The 20,052-nt window shown below is 39.9% G+C and overlaps 1 protein-coding gene across 17 annotated transcripts in view; it reads left to right on the forward strand.

Annotated features, from left to right (window-relative positions):
- The window catches only part of BMPR1B (bone morphogenetic protein receptor type 1B), a 260,808-nt gene that overhangs the window by 188,124 nt on the left and 52,632 nt on the right, over positions 1 to 20,052 (forward strand). For 2 of the 17 annotated variants that reach the window (XM_084516977.1, XM_084516974.1), the window contains one exon: positions 1,196 to 1,286. The exons of the other annotated variants lie outside the window; for them this stretch is intronic. The gene's annotated coding sequence lies outside the window, so the exon portion shown is untranslated. The remainder of the gene's footprint in view (positions 1 to 1,195; positions 1,287 to 20,052) is intronic. 17 annotated transcript variants of the gene reach the window in all.

A 20,052-nucleotide genomic window follows, 5' to 3' on the forward strand; every position in this document is an offset into this window, starting at 1 on the left:
CCACAGGGACTCTGAGTAGTCACAACTGTTAATTATAGCTGCAATCTGGTGAATACATAAACCTGATGTAACAAAATTCCTCGGCGTAATTACTTGTCACACAGTTCGCTGCTCAAGGGATTTAGCAGGCAGCACTGCACTTCAGTTTAATCCAAAAAAAAAAAAAAAATCGTGTTCACCTGCTGGTCTAGTTGTCACCTGGCAAAGAGCCAGGCTGCTGCCTCCCAACTGCAATATTTGGTGCTCATCCATGGGCTCTAACTCTCCGAACCTTGCAGCTAAATTTCTTTTTGTGCTTGGAAGATACGAGCTGATGTCATTTGACTGGTGCGAAGCTGAAGGATGCAGCATGAAGGCAGCATTGCTTTAGGGGTAGAGGTGCAGTACCGTTGCTTAGCATGCATCTAAAGTCATTTTTTTAAGTGTAAGCTGATCCCGGTTGCCATATGGCAAAATGCACTGCGAGTATGAACACAGCTGTTAAATGCATAACCATGACAGTGTGCTCAGGAGTTTTTTACTGCAGCTATTATGTGGTATCCCCAGCTATTAATCTCTCGCTATTAATCAGCAATAAAAGTGACCTGTGGTGAGCATCGCAGACACTCAAAATCCGATCTCTTCAGCATCACACCTGCAGGGAAGATAGCAGCATTTGGGTCTTCCTTCCTTTTTTCCCTCTTTCCTTGTGTTCCTAGGAGCTGCGGTTCAACCCAGGACACACACAGCATACTTTGCACCCACTTGTTCTGAACAGGAGTTTATCAGTCCCGGAGCGTCTGGTCCTCAGCTATCTGGCCTTGACAAAGATACTGGGATTGAAGGCCAGGCTTGTTTTGCAGTTTGGCACATGCTTCCCTCTTACAATTTTTGGATGCCATTTGTCCCAGATTCGTAGCTAGGATGCAGAATACTTAAGTGGACCAAAACAAGATGTGTCATTTATTAACCAAAGTAACCATGAAGTGTTTGCCCAGCAGGTCCCTCCAAACACCTACAGGATTTTAAATGGAGACGGTCCTTTTGAGACTGTCAGGACTGCTCTCTTTCTTGAGTACTTGGCAGATGTGGAGGCTTAACTCTTTGAAAAAAATAATAGCACTAGCATATCATTTTGCTTATCAAGACCAGGGATTAAAAGAAAGTCAGTCCTATCAGTCTACTAACTTCTCTTTGCAACTCTCCTATTTTTCAGTATTTTATGCTGCAAACTGACAGTAAGAAGATACTGCCTAATATTTTCTATCAGCAGATTTTTAGACTGTTGCTTCAGACACTGTGTTAATGTAAGTAGAACTCGTCATTCCTCTGCTGAAATCTGGCCTTAAATTAGCTTAGCACATAAAAGATCCTCACTTCCTAGTGTATAAACATCCAATGAAAAGAAAATAGAATATTTGTGCTACTCTTTCGAAAGAGAGTTTGGGAAGCATTGCTTGCTGTGCTTCTTCAGGTAAATTGCAGATCTCCTTTGGGATGTTTCCAGTGTTGTGGCTCATCCTGTGTCCTTGTAATGTTGGCAGGAGGTATTCAAGCAGCACAAGGAAAGCGGGAAGAGTTGGATTTGTCTCTGGTTTGCTGAAGCCATACTCAGTGAGCAACACAGGGAACCACAGCTCTGTTATTATTAATCCACAGAAAAAAAATGTTACTGTTGTGTATTGGTTTTGCTTTGCTAAGAAGACCACATCTGTTTGCACTAAGTCACCATTCCTGATGTGAATGGGTATTTGTACTGGGCAGGATTTTGAAATAATTGAGTGCTAAACTATCAGAAGGATTAACTCCCTAAAATCCTCTTCCGGGCTTCTCAACCCCAAAAGGAGAGAGAAGAGCATGTGAAAGAGAGCACCACCCTCTCTAAGACATTTGCTTCCAAAGTGATGAAAAGTAGGAATGGCTAGGAAATGAAAACCTCATCCTACTCACTGGTAGCACATGCTATTGTGGTAACAGATCTGCTGGGACACGCAAGATCTGGACCATGCAGGGAGATGTTTGCTGGTTTGGGGGGTTTCATGCAAGATGTGTATCACTGGAAAAAGGGAGGGTATTTTGTGCTTCTATAGCTTGTAAACATTATCTTAATTCATTTTTCTGTTGCTGTGACTCTTTCACCAGATTGAGTTTTTCTTTCACAATTCTTCTTAGGAAGCCAGTACAAGGAAAATGTGAAGTTTTGATGAACAAATAGTGTGAAAGTGTCTCTTTCAGACTATATTAATTTGCTTAAATATCTGAAAATATTCCCTTAAATGTTACATGAGGATGTTTTCATTCCAGCAATATTCTGTGTCCAGGGCACAGTGTTGTTACACAGAACACTGTATGTGATCTGAGCTCTTTCCCAGCCTTCAAAATACGAAACTTTTCAGTGGATAATGAGCAAAACATAGTATTTCGTTTGTGTACGTTGTTTATAAATGCTTGATACACCAGTGTCAGAGCCAGGATTTGTGGTCGCTGTTTCTGGAATGAGTGGTTTGAATAAAAGCTGAGCAGTCTACAGGAAACATAAGCATCTCAGAAGCTCATGTGAATACTGCTGCTGTAACCTACCCTAACCTGGTTGGGTGAAAAATGTGGTTTCCTGTCTTCATTCGAAAAAGTGTTTTTCAGGCTTACTGACATGCATCCTGCAAATTTAATTTTCATAAATATTTCATCTCTTTCTTATGCTCAATTTAATCTATCAAAGCCACACAGTGTAAGAGACATCTGGGATTGTGCTTAAGCAGCTGGGTTTCATTTGCAGAAGGTTTCTAGCAAATTTCTTGTTCTTGCCAGCCACAGTGTGTCTTGGTGACTATGCAGTAGCATTGGGAAATTCAGCATGTGGTACGTAGTTTCAGAAACAAATGGGTTTAGTTTCTTTCTTTACCTGGGTTAGGTATCATCTAAGGCTTTTAATGGATGGCTCTGTCCTACATCTCTCTGTCTCGTCAGCCCAAGCAATAAGAGAACTTTTACATATGTGACTTAGCTTATTAAAAAGATAAAGCAGGAGTAGTATTGATTCCTCCCTTTTACTATTACTTTCTAAATGTCCATATGAGAAAAGTAAGTGACTAAAGATTAAACTGTAGGGAACTGTAGGGAACTGAAGACATTCAAAATACACCATTTGCTGGTGTGCAGGTTCACTCTGTGCAGAAGTTGCCGTGATCTGTGTGAGCTGTGCTAACTTTGTTACAGGCTGAACTTTTACAGCAACCAGCTAGATTTTCCTTTAAAAAAGAAGCACAGAGATCACATTCTGAGGTGTAATGATTAGTAAGCCAATTCCATGTTGACATAAGTTGCAATCAAATTATATATATGTTTAAATATGTGGTGTGAAGTATGAGGATGAAAGCAATTCCTGCACTTCCCAGACCAATACATACTGCAATGGTGTATGTAAGCCAACGTTATTTCCTTTTGGCAAGGCACTTTTATCAGAAATAAAAGGGAGGCATGAACATGGGGTGGTCTTTTGCCTCACTGTTGGCTTTATCATAGTTTGCCTTGTTTCCTCCTGCCCAAATAGATACTACTTATTGTGTGGTATCTGAAGCTCTTATTCACCAACTAAAATGTGTCAGCATAGATTGTGCAGGATCATTGTGCAGAATAGAAGTATTTGACATTGGGTTGATGAAAAGGGCTGTAGATTTGTTGTGTCCCACCTTCATGGGGCAACCCAAGGGGCTCCTGGGACGTGCTCCAATTTATTCTTTCAGAGCAGGTTAGCAGTTGGAAGCTGAACTCAGCTCCATTTTTCTAGTCTTAAATCCCAATGCCTCTTGAGTAAATCAATATCACGTTATACTAACCTTTCTGTTGTGACATGAGAACTCAATATTTCTGTTTAAGAAGCTAAATATATTTTATTTGAATATGGATCACCAAATAGATTTTGTTGAATGAGAGCTGCCTGTGGGAAGCCACCAGCTGAAAATACAGCTATAGATGAAGAAATAACATTGCCTTCATCTGAATCTGTCACTAATGCCTTCAGTTTCGTGAATAAATTCAGGCTTCAGAAGCATTATTTCTGATCAGTTTTCAAAGACCTGGAAGGTCTCATAAATGCTACTGTTTGTTAAATGTACTTTTCTTCACATTCTCTTAAGAGTTTGGTTGTCAGTAGCTGCCTGAAGGTGTACTTAGGTTTATGAATTTTGTTGCTTTCTATTTATCTTCCAGTTTATGTGCCAGGAGGCATCAGTAAAAAGGAAGATTTAAAAAAAAAAACAAGTCTTCCGTAATTATGATTTTTTTTTTTTAATTTTATACCTGATTTTGTCCAAATCTGTTGTTATTAAGAATAAAATGGGGGTGGAGGTGGGTGTCAGGAAAAACTCTGACTATAGCTGCAAGGACATTTAGAGAGGTTTATAAATAGATAGGGATAGACACTTGAGATTTCCTGATGTGAATGTCATGGAGCCAGAGAAGAAATGAGGCTGGAAAGGGATCTCTGGGGTCCATCTGGTCCAAACCCTGGCTCAAGCAGGGCCACCCAGTGCAGGATGCCCAGGACCACATCCAGATGGCTTTTGAAAATCTCCAAGGAGGAGACTCCACAACCTCTTTGGCAACCTGTGCCAGTGCTTGGTTATCCACATAGCACAGAAGTGCTGCCTGGTGTTCACAGGGAACCTCTTGTGCTCCAGTCTGAGCCCACTGCCTACTGTCCTGGCACTGGGCACCACTGAAAAGAGCCTGGCTCCATCTTCTTTGCACCTTTTCTTTAGGTATTTATAGGCATTGATAAGAATTAGGTGTTGTGTTCATCAATTTAAACACAAGTGTCTTTTAAAATCTTTCATCCTGTTTGAAGTAAAATAAGGAGTATGGTGTGAAATTTGGATTGTGGTCTCAAAACTCGTTAAAATGTTTATGAATTAAAGGAAGAAATGGCAAGCCAACAACAACAACAACAAAAAAAAAATATATATATATAAAGATACAGCTGTCTGTGGAGGTGGAAATGTTACAAACAAAAGGTGTTTGAGAAGAGTGTTTTTGTCACTGGAAGGAAGAAAGATAAAGAGCAATCAAAAGAAATAAGGGGAATAAATTCTGTGAGTGGAGTACTTCCACTGCAAATAACGTGGTCCTGATTTGCAGCGATTTTTTTAAAGTTTGCAGCAAATTTTAAAGTTTGCAGTTTTTTGAAGCTTGCCTTAAACTGACGCAAACTGACTTTTCTCCAGGCCAGAGGGAGTTGAAGTGCTTTATAAGAACTGGAGAGGATTCAAGATGGACTATCTACTGTCATTGTACTTCAGGATTTTTATTTTTATTTTTTTAATATAATGTTGTAACTTTTCTGTAAACCACTCAGAACTTTGGGTGGAAAAAGAACTAGTGTCTTCGGAGCTCTGCAGACATGCACTTGGGTCATGCACATTTTGTTTAGTAACAAAATAATACCACCAAAGAAGAACAAACTAAACCTCATAAACCAATAAAATGAAATGGCACTAAGTTATGGAAGCACATAAAGTGCCTGGACAGTCGTTTATATAAAAACCTAACCTTTGTGACCAAGTTTTTTCCAGTCCCAGGAAGCGTCTGCCAAGCACATTTCCCTTAAGCATGCTTGTGCGCTAACCTGTCACTCCACCACCCAAAATGTGTTCACATCAGCTTAACGATATGTTGCTTTTGTAACAAATACATGACTTTACATTTATTTTAGGTAAAAGAAATAGCAGCCGAGCTGATGTAAAAAGAAGGGAAAATCTGTTTCTAAAACACACTGTTTTTAAAAGGTGAAGATGCTCCTATTTTTCCGCAAGTTCTGTAAGAAACTTGTTTGTAGGTTCTCCTATGTGTTTGGAGAGCTAGGAGGGGATGTAATCCTTAGGTTTACAACCTCAGACGCCAGCATCCACTAAAGACAAATACTTGCACCTTTAGGTTTTTACATCCTAGGATAAACACGACATTGTTGTTTCTGGAAAGCTACTTTATGTTTTTTGGTGGACAGTTGTTAGATGGGCACTGCATTGGAGAAGGGCTGCATACTTGCAATTGGAAGCTTGTTGGCAACTGGAGAAAACAGGAATTGGTGAGAAAATTCCCATGACTGGTGTCCTGCTCTCCCTTCCCTCCAAACTGCACGTTTCTGCTAGTGAGCAAACATCTTCTGTACCTGACTTGAAGAGCTAGCGGAGCTCTGTGATCCTGTAGTTAGGTTTAACTCCTATACTTGACGTCAAAATGGATTTGAAGAGCTCACTAAAGATGTTGTGTAAATTTCATTATATTGTATAGATCTAAAAGATTGACAACAATTTGTACCTCTGAAACTGTTGGCTAAAATTACAAGGTTTATTATTATTATTATTGCATGGCAGCATTGATGCTTTTGATATTCTCCATATTTGTCAATGTGCTTTATTTTGTGTATGTGGACAATGTTTTTTTTGGGAGTAGAGTTACAAATGGAATGTGAATGCAGCATCAAACCCATCACAGCATCCATCTGGAATCAAAAAATCTCTTTAGTTTTCCTCTCCTTAACTCTCTTGCCTTTTTAATGTTCCATCTTGGTAGTAATAGAAGAGAGGACCTTATCAAAGGAAATGATGCAGCCAGATTTTATGAATATGCAATTTATTGTTCAGTCTACTAATGACCTTTTAGAGATGTAAAATCAGATTGGGATTTCGAAATCTTAGGTTCTTTCTGCAGCTCAGTAATGTAATGCCACTTAGATGGACATCCGTTTTGCAGATCTAGATCCATGGGCATTCTTTGGTTGAATCAAATTCAGATGATTTCAGTGAGAGGCACAAAGATACCTTTGTGAATCCGGTCTGCTCTTGTTTCACCTTCTCTCCTGCAAAAACGGAAAATAATAATACAATCTGACTCCACAGAGCTGTTTACGAGAGACAGTAATTGGGAGCAGCTGTCTCCACTGGTGACAAAGGCCATAGAAATATGTGTAGATAGAGATATATAAACAGCAACAGACTGTTTCTATTCTGCATGCTGGACTAAATGGCTTTTCAAATTTGTGTAGCCCTATGGCAGCCCATTTAGACTACGAGCTTGTTTCATGTTACATGCCCGTCGTTTTTTTTTTTTTTTTTTTTTTTTTTTCAGTGCAGCATAATGTAAAATCACATTGAACAAATTTTCATCACAGAATGGAAAAGGGTTTTGTCATTTCCTGGTCTCATAGCCACTTGTGAAGGCAACCATGGTCTGGCCTTATCAGAAGGACAATGGGAGGGGTGTAGTGGAGAAAAGGTGTGTATCATTACCTCAGTACTCCAGACCGGTCTTAGGTTGATCTCCTGCCTGATCTGGACCAAAGAATTTGACCAAACCCTTAATGCACCCAAACGTGTAAGGTGAACAATATGGTGTTTAGAAAGACAGCTCGTGGAGCTAAAACAATGGCAAGTCAGCAAGTGCTACCTGGTAAGCTTTGTATTCAAAGTATGTACTGTTACTCCAGAAGAAAAAAAAAAAAAAAAAGGCATGAAAATACCATTAGTAGAGCTGTATTCAAAATGTCTGTGTTTATGTTGCATGCAACCTTTGTTTGACCTCTGTGCATATGCATTACTATGCAGTCTTTAATTACATGATAACAGATTAGCTTTTCCACTGGACCCCTGCTTTGTTCAGCCCCAAAGATGGGCAGCACTCGCTTAATGAGCCCCTATTCAGTATTTTATTTTCCTTGCATTGTTCAATGTGTGACCATCGCCTTATTTACTGCATGCTATTCAAACTCCACTGAGGCTGTAATTATTAATTTCCTCGCATTTTTTCATGAGACACCCATCATTATGGTATCTGAATGTTCATTAACTTCAGTTTCACAAATCCCCCCTGGCAGACAAAGAGGTATCTGTACCCCACGTTGCAGATGGAGTGTAGAGGCAGAGGACAGCTCAGGTTAGAAGCAAACACCCAGGCTGTGGTTTCCCAATCGAGATAAACCAGCCTCACTTGGCACGCTAGCAGCAGGGTATCCCTCCCCGGTGTTGTTCCCTCTCCAGTGCTTAGGTAACCACGTGGTGAAGCAGATCGGTGATGTGATTGCAAAACTGCTTCACCACAACAGAAGGAAAACCAATTTTTGAGTGGGCTTTCTCCTTCAATGGCAGCGTGCTCCTATGTTGGCTGAAGGCACTTGCAAGATCACACCATCATTCTACCTCATGCTTGGTCTGAGGTCTCGATCCTTTGGCATTTACTGAAGCTAAAATAAAGCCTTCCTGATGTTGGCAGTACTTGTGAGTATTTGCTGATTTGACCCAAGGTTTTGAGGTTGAGCATGCAGAAAATTGGAGCAAAGAACTGGACGTCATGTGAGCAAAGGGTGGCTTGAATAGTTCTGCTGCTTTCATACCCAAGTAGTGCTGGGGGAAACAGGACACTGCAAGGCATTTAGCTGCATTGCTCTGAAATCACTCTTTTATTATTATTATTATTTATTCTTTTTTTTTTTTTCTTTTTCCTACTTGTGTTCATTACCTTCTAAATTTCTGACAAAAAAAAAAAAAAAAAGAAAAAGAAAAGGATTCTGCAGGCAAGAATAATTAACCCTTATGAAACAAACTTGCAAGACTGTTACTATAGCATCTCCTGTGTGGGTGGGTGGTTCAGCTGGTGATTTTTTAAAGTGTTCTTGTAGTATAACATGGTTTTATTTGTAGTTTGGACTCTCAAAAGAAACAAATTGAAAACAGCAGTCCCATCATGTAGTGCATAGACCCATTGTGCCAAAGCATGATGCAGCACGACACCCAAGCACATCCACTGCACGCAACTTCTCCCTTGAGTGAACAGAGTAAGTGGCACAAATAATAGGTCACAAATCTCTCTCTCTCGTTCGGGGAAGAGACAGGATGTTTTACCAGGGCCTTCCAGATTTTCTACAGCAGAGCGATGTGATTCAGCAAACCTCAGCACCACACCAACCTGCACAGAAGCATGACAAATTTTTCCCCTTCTCACCCAGCTCCTCCCTTTCCCACTTTGTTGTCCACAGCCCATTCCCCTCCTTCGAGCAAGTTTATATAGTTTCCAGTGCTCTGGTTTCTCAGCTCACTTCTGTTCCTTGTCAGGCTTATCAGTTTCACCTGCAGTGTTTTTTTTTGTTTTTTTTTTTGCCTGTTTTAAATTATTTTTACTACAAGCCTATAATATTTAAAGATATTTGTCAGTCTCTAGGTTTGCGTGCATCTGTTAAGGAAAAAATCAAACTATATGATACACTTTTGCAAAAGTCTTTTCCTTGCACTCATACTGTCAGTAGTGTAGGACTAATGGAATGGAAAGCAAAGGTCATGGCAGTGCATGCATCCAAGCTCTGTAGGTTTTTGGTTTTTGGGGAAATGTTTAAAATGATGCCCAGCATAGCACCAGAATGGCATATGCCTGGTTGGTCTTGAGTTATGAGTCATTGCGTGGGTTACAGACATAGCATCCTCTACACAATTCATTTCTGTAGGAGGGAGGACCTCTGTTTCACAGGATCAGGTTATTATGTGGATATTTTTTGTATCCCTATAATACCTAATACCACCTGGCAGAGATTTTTTTGTTGTTGTTGCTGTGCTATATGTTGTATAATGGAAAAAAAAAAGTATTTCTGCTGTCGTTAACAGTCAGCTGTCAGGTGTTTTAACTTTGCAGCACAGGGAAGATATTTGCTCTTCTCTACCAACTTTCATCCCTTGACTCTGAGAAAGGAATTTTTCACTTAGGCCTTTTCCTGTCAGCAGCTGGGAGAACGAGGAGGATTGCGTTCTCCAAACAAAGCTCAGCCCTGTTGTCACGGCTCTCTTTTCAGAAAGGCTCCAAAACAATAGTAACAAAAAGGCAGGTTTCAGGGAGCATTCCTTCTAAACACCTGTGTGTGCTTCCCGAAGCAGGATGATGAGTGCAATGTCCTTGCTGTGCAGCACGTTCCAGTGTCTGGAGCTGCCTCTTTGGAAACGTCCTGGGCACATACTGTAAAGAAATTCAAGAGATTTCTGCAAGTGCGTGTTGTCTGTTTCCTTAAACCCCTGAGAACAGACATGAAGGAACTCTTTCAAAGAGCATTTTTCTTCCCTTTTTTGAAAACATTCTTTTGCCTGTTACAGATCTACACTACACATATATAGTATTATTGTTAGTAAAGCAATGGTGTCACTTGGCAGTTTCAGTCCAGCAGAGCTGACTCTTTTTAACATGCTCTCCATCTTCTTTCTTGTGCCCGGCCATTGTTTCGTTGACTATTTATTGTCTACATTGGCTCTAGGCTGAAAATATTGCTGTCCACCTTCCCCTATAAATTAACAACTCACTTGTGTGTGCATACGTGGCAATTCTATGGTGAAGGCAAAGCTCTCCAGCAGTGCGTAAAGAAAGAGCTTTAGAAAGGAAAATGTTACTGTTCAGATAGCCAAGTCCAAACTGGCAGAAGCTACCACTTGCAAAAATTATGTATGTTGAATGTGGGCAAAACCCCAAAAATACGTTGTTTGTTGTAACTTCAGTTTGAGTCCTTTGAAAGCTCAAGATATATATATATATACATGTATATATATATAGACGTTTAGATGTAGAGCTTAGTGATATGGTTTAGTGGGGACTGTTAGCGTTAGGTCAGAGGTTGGACTCGATGATCTTGAGGTCTCTTCCAACCTAGAAATTCTGTGATTATTATTATATTTAAATTAAGTCAGTCTTTCTTTCAAGCTATTGATCAGTCTTTTGGAAAACCGAAAGCAAAATAACAATGATTATATAGATGGAACTGAGCATCTCCATAGTTAAATTGCATTAAGTAATTAAAGGTCTGGAGACAAGTGTGTTATGGATTATTTTACTTGAAAAAGATGCTTTCTTGCCCTTATTAAAAATAATCTCAGCGGAGATTAGAAAACATCGATAGAGCCACAGTGTGGTTTTTAATGTTGCATTGGTCCTCTGATATTAAGCTATCGTGACCAAAGAAATGTGCTGCAAAATCAGGTTCAGTGTGTAATAAAAACAAAATATTTTAATTTAGCCTAGAGCTTGCTGCAAATTCTGACTCTCCAGAGTTAAGGAAGAGAAAATGTTGTAGTCTCATTATTTTCAAAGCTTCTGTGTCTCTTCAAAAAACTGTATCCCCTGAGTGTCTTAGCATTTCTACAACAGCAACTGTCTTTCTTTTTTCTTTTCTTCTCTTTGGTGACAACAGTCATGATATCAGACTGTCAACAAGACTGATCCTGTATTTGATCCAAACTCTTACTTACTTTCTAATGTCTACACAGTAACGCAACATGAGTTTTCTTGATTAGAGCTCTGTGGAGGAAGGACCTTTTGGTTTGGCGGAGAGCTAACTACTAGAGTCATCCTGATACATATTTTGTAAATATTATGTTGAAACATTTTATTTTTAGATTATTTTCTCTTTTGTTCAGTAGGTCAGATTAGAATTTAAAATGCTTTGAAATAGAAAGGTGAAAGTATATAAGAAGTGTTGATGCTCTGAAAATTAGAAGGCGTGGACGAGTCTTGACTTTGCATTTTTGGGTAAACTTATACAGACTGACAGAAGGTGAGTCTGGAAGGGAGTTTGAGTTGTCTGCTATGTCCCTGTACCTGAAGGCAGGTACAACTGTAGTTAAACTATTTCTGACATATTTGTCTAAACATATTTTAAAATGGGAGCAGGCATTGATTCTGGTACCTCTGTAGACAATCTGTTCCCATTCTTAGTTACGCTTACAAATAAAATCTCACTTGGAGAATGTCTGAGATCTCCATTGTGTAACACTGTTAGTTCTCATCCTGTGCTATTGCATGTGGAATAAAAACGTGTTTCATCTTGCTTCATAAAGACCTTTTCCTTACTTCAGAGCTTGGCCCTTGTCTCTAGACTAAACAAGACCCGTCATTTTAGTCTTTTCTCACAGTTCATTGTTTTCCCATTTGTGATGGGGCTTGTTGCTCTCCTCCTCTCTGGACTTTTTTCACAAGTTGCTGTCCTCCTTGAGCGATGCTGCCCAAAGGAAGATGCTGCTCCTGAAGAGGCTTTCCAGCCTTGAGCAGGAGGCTTGTTTGTCCAGTCTTACACAGAGCAGCCTATCGATGCTTCCTGAGATAGTAACTGCTTTCTCATACAATATTATACTGATGGCTTGATTTAGTCTATGACCCACTGTCTATTGCTGCAGGTTATTGATTGAGTCAGTTGTTCTCTGTGTTGTATTTGTGTGGCAGATTATTACTGCTTATTCTTTGGACTTGTTCTTGCTGAGTTTCTGGTATGTCAGAAGTGTCTCGGATGGAGCTGTCATCAGTGTGCATTGTTACTGTTGTCAGTAATTGCTGCAGTTTTTATATATAAGGGAGCTTGGGGTCAGGCTGAAGAAAATAAAAAATAATAATTTGCAGCACTGCTTGACTGTAGCCAAATGATAACAATAGTTCCTTTGAATTTGTATGATTATTATAAATCACACGGTTTATGAACTTGAAACTTGGAGATATGAAAGTGTGTGGTGCACATGCACAGCTTGTCTCAAGCACATGTGAAGGAGGATGGCTGCAACAGGCAAGAAAAGGATAAGCAGAAGCAACGGGTGTTGAGAAATTGCAAGCTTGCAGCAGGAGGAATGGTTCTTGATGCTACCATAGGAGAGTTTCCTGAGTGTTTCTGGTGCTGTGGTCCCACTCAAGGAGAAAGTCACTGAAAATGAGTCGTGTTCCTATTATTTTCCACTACCAAGGTGATGTAATTCTTTAGAATTTCTCATCAAGCGAAAAAGCATTTTCTGTTTTCTTTTTGTTTGGTTGGTTGGTTTTGTTTTTGGAAAGGAGATAAATAGTTTGTCTTGTTCCAGGTGATAAGGGACTGGAAATAGGTCCTTCAGTCTTAAGCTCTACTATTAGATATATCCATTTAACATAGAATCACAGGATGATTTGGGTTGAAAGGGACCTTTAAGGACCATCTAGCTCCAATGGGGCATCCACAGCTTCTCTGGGCAACCTGTGCCAGTGCCTAGCCACCCTCAGAGTGAAGAATTTGGGCATGTCTTTGTTAATAAATGGTTATGCCAGGTGTTAAATTTGAACGACTACCTGTATACACAGAGTAAAAAAATGTGTGGAGCTGTGCAGAGCTGACCTGAGACCTTATTAGCAGTATAGGCAGGATGGATGGGCTCAGTGCTGCCAGCAGAAGGCAGGGGAGGTAGCTGGACCTGGGGAGTGTGGGGCTGGGAGATGGGGAAGAAACTGACCCGCTGCTGGGCGATGGCAAGGGTTTGTGTGGGGGTGCTGGGCCTGCTGCTGCTCGTGGTCTGCTCGGTGTTCATGATTCTGCTTTTGGTACCGGCAGCTGCCTCCGTAGCAGAGCCGTGCCTGCCAGGCGCTGCAGCCGCATCGTGTCCCGCTCTGCTCGGTGAGGTTCTCACCCCCCCCGGGCTGCCGTCCCCTGTACCTGCTTCCTGTCACCCCCAATTTCACATGTCACTATTCTCGCTAACCTTTTCAAATAATCCAAAGAATATGTGATTGACGTCTGAAACAACACATTTGTTCCCAGTAGCAAAGAGTAGACCCCGAGTAACTTATTGTAAAGCTCTGTTTTTACCAGACAGAAATCCATATTGAAGCTTATTAAAGTCATGTGTTCAATTTTTTCATAATTGCCCCCATTCAAACCGTGGCAGGCAGCCAACAAAGCACTAAGTGGAAGTTTCTGTCGGTCCACCTGTCTTTCTGTAGCTAACAAAGTGTGCCGTTTTTTGTCTCCTAGACGTTACACAATTCATTGTCAGAGGAACTTGTTATATATAGACTTAAAATAAATTAGTTCTAGACAAGGCCAAAGCCATTCAACTATACTTCTTTGTATAGTAAGTCATGTATTTATTATACAGAGTGACATGTTAATACTTTGTTTGGGTGGAGAGCTTATTCTTAAACCAGAACAGGCAATTCTGGTTCTCGGCCATATATTCGTCTGTTAAATATCCTAATTAAAAAGGACAACATCTTGAGCAGCGTGAGTTTTACAAGGGCACCCACCTATCTCTGCTTCTTTGCTTCATCAGTTAATTGGAAGCTCCTCTCCCGCAAAGGTTGCTGGTTTGGGGCCATCAACCTCTGCCAAAGCCCAGTTTACAGCTGCACTTTCCTTACACTGTGCTTCAAACCACAGAAAGAAGTTAGAGATTGCCCCACATGAGACTAATTTGAGAAGTGGGAAATTAATTTTATAGACTTTAAGGATGCAAAGGTCTCTCTCCTTTCCCATCCTTCTTTCCTTCCTTCCTTCCTTCCTTAAGGGTACCACTCCTGATCTCTGCGAATAACAGGTATGCATTTCATCAAACCTGTAATTAATTCATATTTGCAAGTGTCTTTAGAATTAGAAAGTTGGCTCTAGGAGAAGCAACACTGACAAAGCAAAGCAAAAAAAAAAAAAAAAAAAAAAAATCTGCTTTCTGTCAGAACAATTCATCTTGAAAATTTTCTTTGCCTGCAAGGAGATTGGCAAAGACAGCTGTTGCTTCATCCTGGAAAATGGCCCAAAACAGGTCTTCCGTAATCTGGAAAAAAAAAAAAAAAAAAAAAAAAGTTGTTGCAGTGTTATTTTTGCTTTAAGCAGTAAGTTTAGCAGCAGGATTTTGAATTTTATTATTTCTGCTATACAATTCAGGTGTGCTGAGGCATATTTATAGAAGAAAAGAAGCAAGCCAGCAATTTGGCTTGCTTGGCCATTAGCAGTGAAGCGCTTCTGGATGATCTAAGAAAATTCTTCCCTCTGGGAGAGTGATCTCATAATAAGACTGGAACCTTAATTTTGGTGATACCCAAACCGTCAGCACGTGGTTTCCTTGTCCAGCTGGTTTGTGAGCAGCCAAGTATCATGTTTGGTCAGGCCCAAAGGGGAGTAAAACCTGGTCTCTCTTGGCTCAGCTTTAAGCCTCTCTTACTGTTATATAGAACTTCTCGCATTTATAGACTGCCTGCTCTCCTGGAAGGCTTTTTCTCATACATTTTCCCTCGTCACTTTCTACATAAAGACTCATAGGCTTCCTTTGACAGGGTGTTGCCCCCATTTTAGACATTTATATTAAAACTCTTTAGCAAAATTCATTTTGAATTACTCAAATTCAAATGCAGGGATGCATCGCTAGCTTTTTGTTGAGGAACTTGAATTAAAAAGAGGAAAGAAAGGATATTGAAGAGGTTGTCAGTGTTCAAGTTCTTGTTAAGGATGGGTGTGTGGCTTGTGTCAGGTGACTGGGCATATGACTGGTCCTTTGTCTAATGGGTTTTTTGGTTTTAAATGTTTTTACAAGATGGATTAACTTTTGTGACCTGTTTTTCCAGGGTGAACATAAAAGTGATTCAGACAAAGTTAGGCCTAATCAGGATTAGCTCCTTTTGTTAATCTCACTGGGAAGAATAACCAAGATGATTTACTGTTTAGTGGATGGAAGAAAACAGAGCAGGAGAAATTTACACACAATTCAATCTAGCCACTTGTTTAAGCAATGCAGAAATTTAACTTTCAGTTACACCTGAAGTACACACATTGATCTAGCATGAAGAAGAGAAATAATCTTCCATCTCTGCCCATGCAAAGACATTCATGCTCACTTGGGAGATCGAGGTTTTGATATGTGCATCTAAATACCTTTGGAAAGACCTCCCAGTGTCTTGATGATCTGCTAAATAATTTGAAGACTGTTATAAACACATTTATTAAGCACTAAAATCTCAGTCTATTCAGGAATGAGAAAATGGTCTTACCAAAGCAAGGGGCCTTCATCTAAATTTAACTGAACAGGGATTATTTGTCTAAGGTCTTTCACACAGCCGTACTGTGGGGCTCTTTCACCACAATAATGCTCGCTAAGATCTCTATGTTGTTTTATCCCTTCTGAAGGAAATGCCAGAGCTTTGAGTTTCATTTTCAGCACCTCCCCATAATATATCTCACCATTTCTATACACTTAACGTGTCTGTTCACAAGTATGTCTGTCAGCATCTATGCAGTGCATGAGAACAGGCAAAAAGGTTTTGACTTGAAGGCGGCACTTCTGTCAGAGCAAAGGGACTGAGATAGGAACTGGAGGCTTGTTTTAAAAATACGACAGAGACATGCGCAACAATTGACAGCTCAATTGATCAGACGCAGAAGTTTCCCACCCCAAATGATCTTTTGTTTAAACTTTCTGAAATCATCAGATTTTATCTTTTTTTTTTTTTTTTTGGTCATACAGCATCCCAACAAAGTGCAGCGTTCTGTCCTCAACCACAAATAATCCTGATGTGTCTTGAGAAACAAAAGACAGAGTTTTGACTGAGCTGATTTCTGCTCCCCCTAGTCCATCTTTCCTTCAGTTACTGAATAAAGGTGAACTCCTGGGTGACAGAGAAGAGGTAGAGAAGAAAGAAATCAAATAGCAATTTTGCCTCTGATCTACAGAGCATAGAAGTAAATCCCACTGCCAAACATCTGAAACTAAACCCAAAAAGAAAGTCAGAGCCATTTTTTTTTTCTGCTCCCTTACTGCTGTTTTTCACAGCCCAGGTCATTGGCAACAAGAAGTCGAAGTACAGACAGAATTATTTTTCAAAAGGGGAAACACTGTCAGTGTGAGACAGTTTTATCTGTAATGCTAGTACAATGAATGTTATACCTACAACCCCCCATTTCCAGGTTATAACTTTTATTTAAAGTTATATAAATGAGGGTTAATGTCTGAGCTGATGAATGAGAAGGTGTTCTTTGTGGATATTTTTTGGCAAAGTTTAACTCTTCTTCTGCTCAGATTTGCTTCAGTCTTCCTATATTATTCTGTGGGGAATGACATTCACGTGTTCTTATCCTAGCAGGATATAGTAATGCAAAATACAGATCTCTTTGGAGAATAGAGACACATGCATAATTTGGTTCCATTTTCAGAAGTAAAGGTTTATGAAAAATAATATATTAAACTGCTCAAAGTAAACCTATAAATTCCCTCAGGTTTCCTTGCAGCACTAGTAATGGCAGTCAGTAGCAATTATTTAAGATTTGCTACATCGACTTTATATGTTCTCTATCTAAATATTTTTCTGTATTAGGAAAATATCACAGAGAAAGCAGTATAATGCTGAGATTTTGAATACTAAATGTAGAAAAATAGAAACAAATGCAGAACTTCTAATACATTTTAATCTTTAAAAGGTATTAGTACTGTGAAAATTTTAATAGAAAAGTAATTTGCATTGACTTAAATAGTGACCTTTCCAGGTAGGCTGAGAACTGGGAGACAGAAAAAGAGTGCCAAGGAGTTGCTGGCAGTAGTGTGCTATGGGAAGCAAGCTAAAGTTACCCTAAGAAGTCCAAACTGGGAATGAGGCATGCTGGCAGACCTGGCAAGCTTTTCCTATGGCTGCCATGTAGACTACTGGAGACTTCATGCATCAGGACAGTTTAACTAATTATATAATCATAAAGTTTGGAAAAGACCTCCAAGGTCATCTGGTCCAACTACCCCCCTACAACCAATGTCACCCACTAAACCATGTCCCTAAGCACCACGTCCAACCTTTCCTTAAACACCCCCAGGGATGTAATGCTACATTTGTATGGTATTTGAAGCTAAAGAAAATAGCTGTTTTACTAGCAAATGCAGAATTTATTAGCTCATAACTGCTTTGCACACAGAGCTGCTCAGAGTTTGCAAGGTAGTGGTGCGTGTTTGGGTATTATCCTTCAATATGAATCCCAAGCAGCATTGTGCTAATCGAAGTACAAAATGCCCTGCAAAGTTTGTGTGTTTCAGTCAGTCTTCATACCAGAGGATGTTTTGGAAAGAGTGGAGTGCTTGAATGCAGGGTTTACTACAGAAGGATTGCTCTGAGAGAGTACTTTCCTACCTCTTAAAATACTGCTTTTCTGTGTTGTGCGGGGAAATAACACCCCCTCTGTGAAACTTTTGATCCAGCAGGGCTGGCCCCAGCTGTGACTGAGGTCCTTGTTTCTTGGTATCCTGGTGAGATGCAGCTTGTGCAAAATGTCTGATGAAGTCCTGAGCACAGAGAGGATGGAGGATCAACGATGTGTTTTAAATGGAGCTCATTATGTCACTTAATTTGCACATCTAAATGGGGCTGGTTTTATTTTTTTCTCATAACTCTGTATATACTTAGGTCAGTACCTTATTATTATGGCAACAAGTGTCTATAGGGACTTCCTGTGAATTTTCTAAGTGCTGATCCCCCAGCATTTCTACCTTTGAAAAAACGGCACTTTTATTTAGTTTTAACTTAAATTTCTTTTCAGTCTAATGCTTGACCTTAACATCCTATTAAAATTTACAGCTACAATAGGAAATTCCTAATTAACATCGTTGTCCTTAGTTTGCTTCCTAGAAGTCTGGAAAGTGGTTTGGTTGCTAGAGCTGATTGAAAGAGTCAAGACAATTAAAAACAAACAAACAACAAAACTTCAAAACAGTGCAGATCAGCAGAAAATATTTGTTTTTAAGCCCAAGGTATTCATAAATTTGAGTTACATTTGAGGACTAGCTTCAACTAAACAAAAGCAGAATTTTTGAAAAATTGTACAAATAGTACAGTGAAATGTAAATACTTCTATTTCAAAGTAACATTTCTGTGTAAACATTGACCGAGCTCTAAGCAACAAAAGCAAAAATACAGAGATTTCAAGAAGCAGTAAATACTTTAGAAAAGGAACAAATTCCTTTGTTTCTGGGCTGAACCATAGGCATTCAAGGTGACATTGGCAGTTTCTCCATTAAACGACTGGTGGAAACTTCCAAAGCTTATTTAAGCTTATTTTCAATTTTTATTTTTCTGTTTAGTCACAACATTTGAAAATTCCTATTGTTTTCATCCTCAATCTTGGGCGTGTGTTTTATTTATATATATATTTCCGTGCAAACTCTGTATCTGTATCTGTGGTTTTTCCTCCTAGTCACATTGCAGTGTCACTTGCAACACCAAACTCTTCGGGGGAAAGCCCACTTGCTGCGCTACTTCTCCAAACTATTTTCAAGTTAAACAAAGCATCTTCCAGGCCAGAAACCCAAATCACTTAGTGCCTTCCCTCAGATAGAAATTCCCCGGAGTTTCCATTGCTGAGCACCCCGCAGGAGTAGGGAGCGCTGGCGTTATAAACAAACATGGCCCAGGGCGGGCGGCCTGCAAAAATAACGTATGAGGAGGCAGGGTAAATAGTTTACATCTCCTTCAGCCTCTGGGTTGTGTCATGGGGCTGCTAGTTGAAACGAGGCAATCTGCCACGGCCCAAAATATGCATCTCGGGAACAGGAGGAGGGATTTCTGGTGCAATGGAGAGGCCGTGCCTTTAACTACTCCTTCTGGTGAAAGCTGGTTTCTACCAACGTCCTAGCAAGCATCCGGCTGAGGCCTGGTCTGGCCAAAGAGCATCCATGTTGGGCATCAGGAATTTCAGATACTGTGTCCCATTTTTCTCTGCAAAGTACAATCGGGGAAGGAGTCATTTGCTTGTGATTCCTATTCTTATGCACTGTAAAACATAAAAAGTGAATTGTATATCCAAGCCATGAGAGTACAGTGTATGCCATCTGTCCTTTCCTGCCTATGTGATAGCTGCCTGTCCAGCATCAAAGGGGGACAAAGATGCTTTAGAAATATTTAGATGTTTAGAAGTCCAGTTAATGATTGTTTTTATGTAAAGTAAGAGTCTAAGTTATGAGTAGAGAAGAGTTAGGTGACTAGGCTTTGGCAGCTCAAAGAGGAGAGGAACCCTACCCTAAATCCTCATACCTCTAATTCTGCTTTGTTTACAATTTAAGTCAGACATAAGTCTGATCTTTGGGGCTTATTGACATTTAGATTTCCATTTATTTATTTATTTAATAATCCTTACAGTCTAGGGAAGCCCTAGCCCATGTGATTTGGGAATGGAAGATGAAGAGGTCCCTCAAGAAATGGCAAAGAACATTTTTTGGGGGGGTTACACGACACGGGGATGACACCTGCTCATGCCTGCTGGCTGAGGAATTTGGAAAGAGGTGTTGCTTCTGGAAAGAAGAG

The sequence above is a fragment of the Aythya ferina genome (assembly GCF_964211825.1).
Source record: "Aythya ferina genome assembly, chromosome: 4".
In the NCBI taxonomy this organism is placed as follows: Eukaryota; Metazoa; Chordata; class Aves; order Anseriformes; family Anatidae; genus Aythya; species Aythya ferina.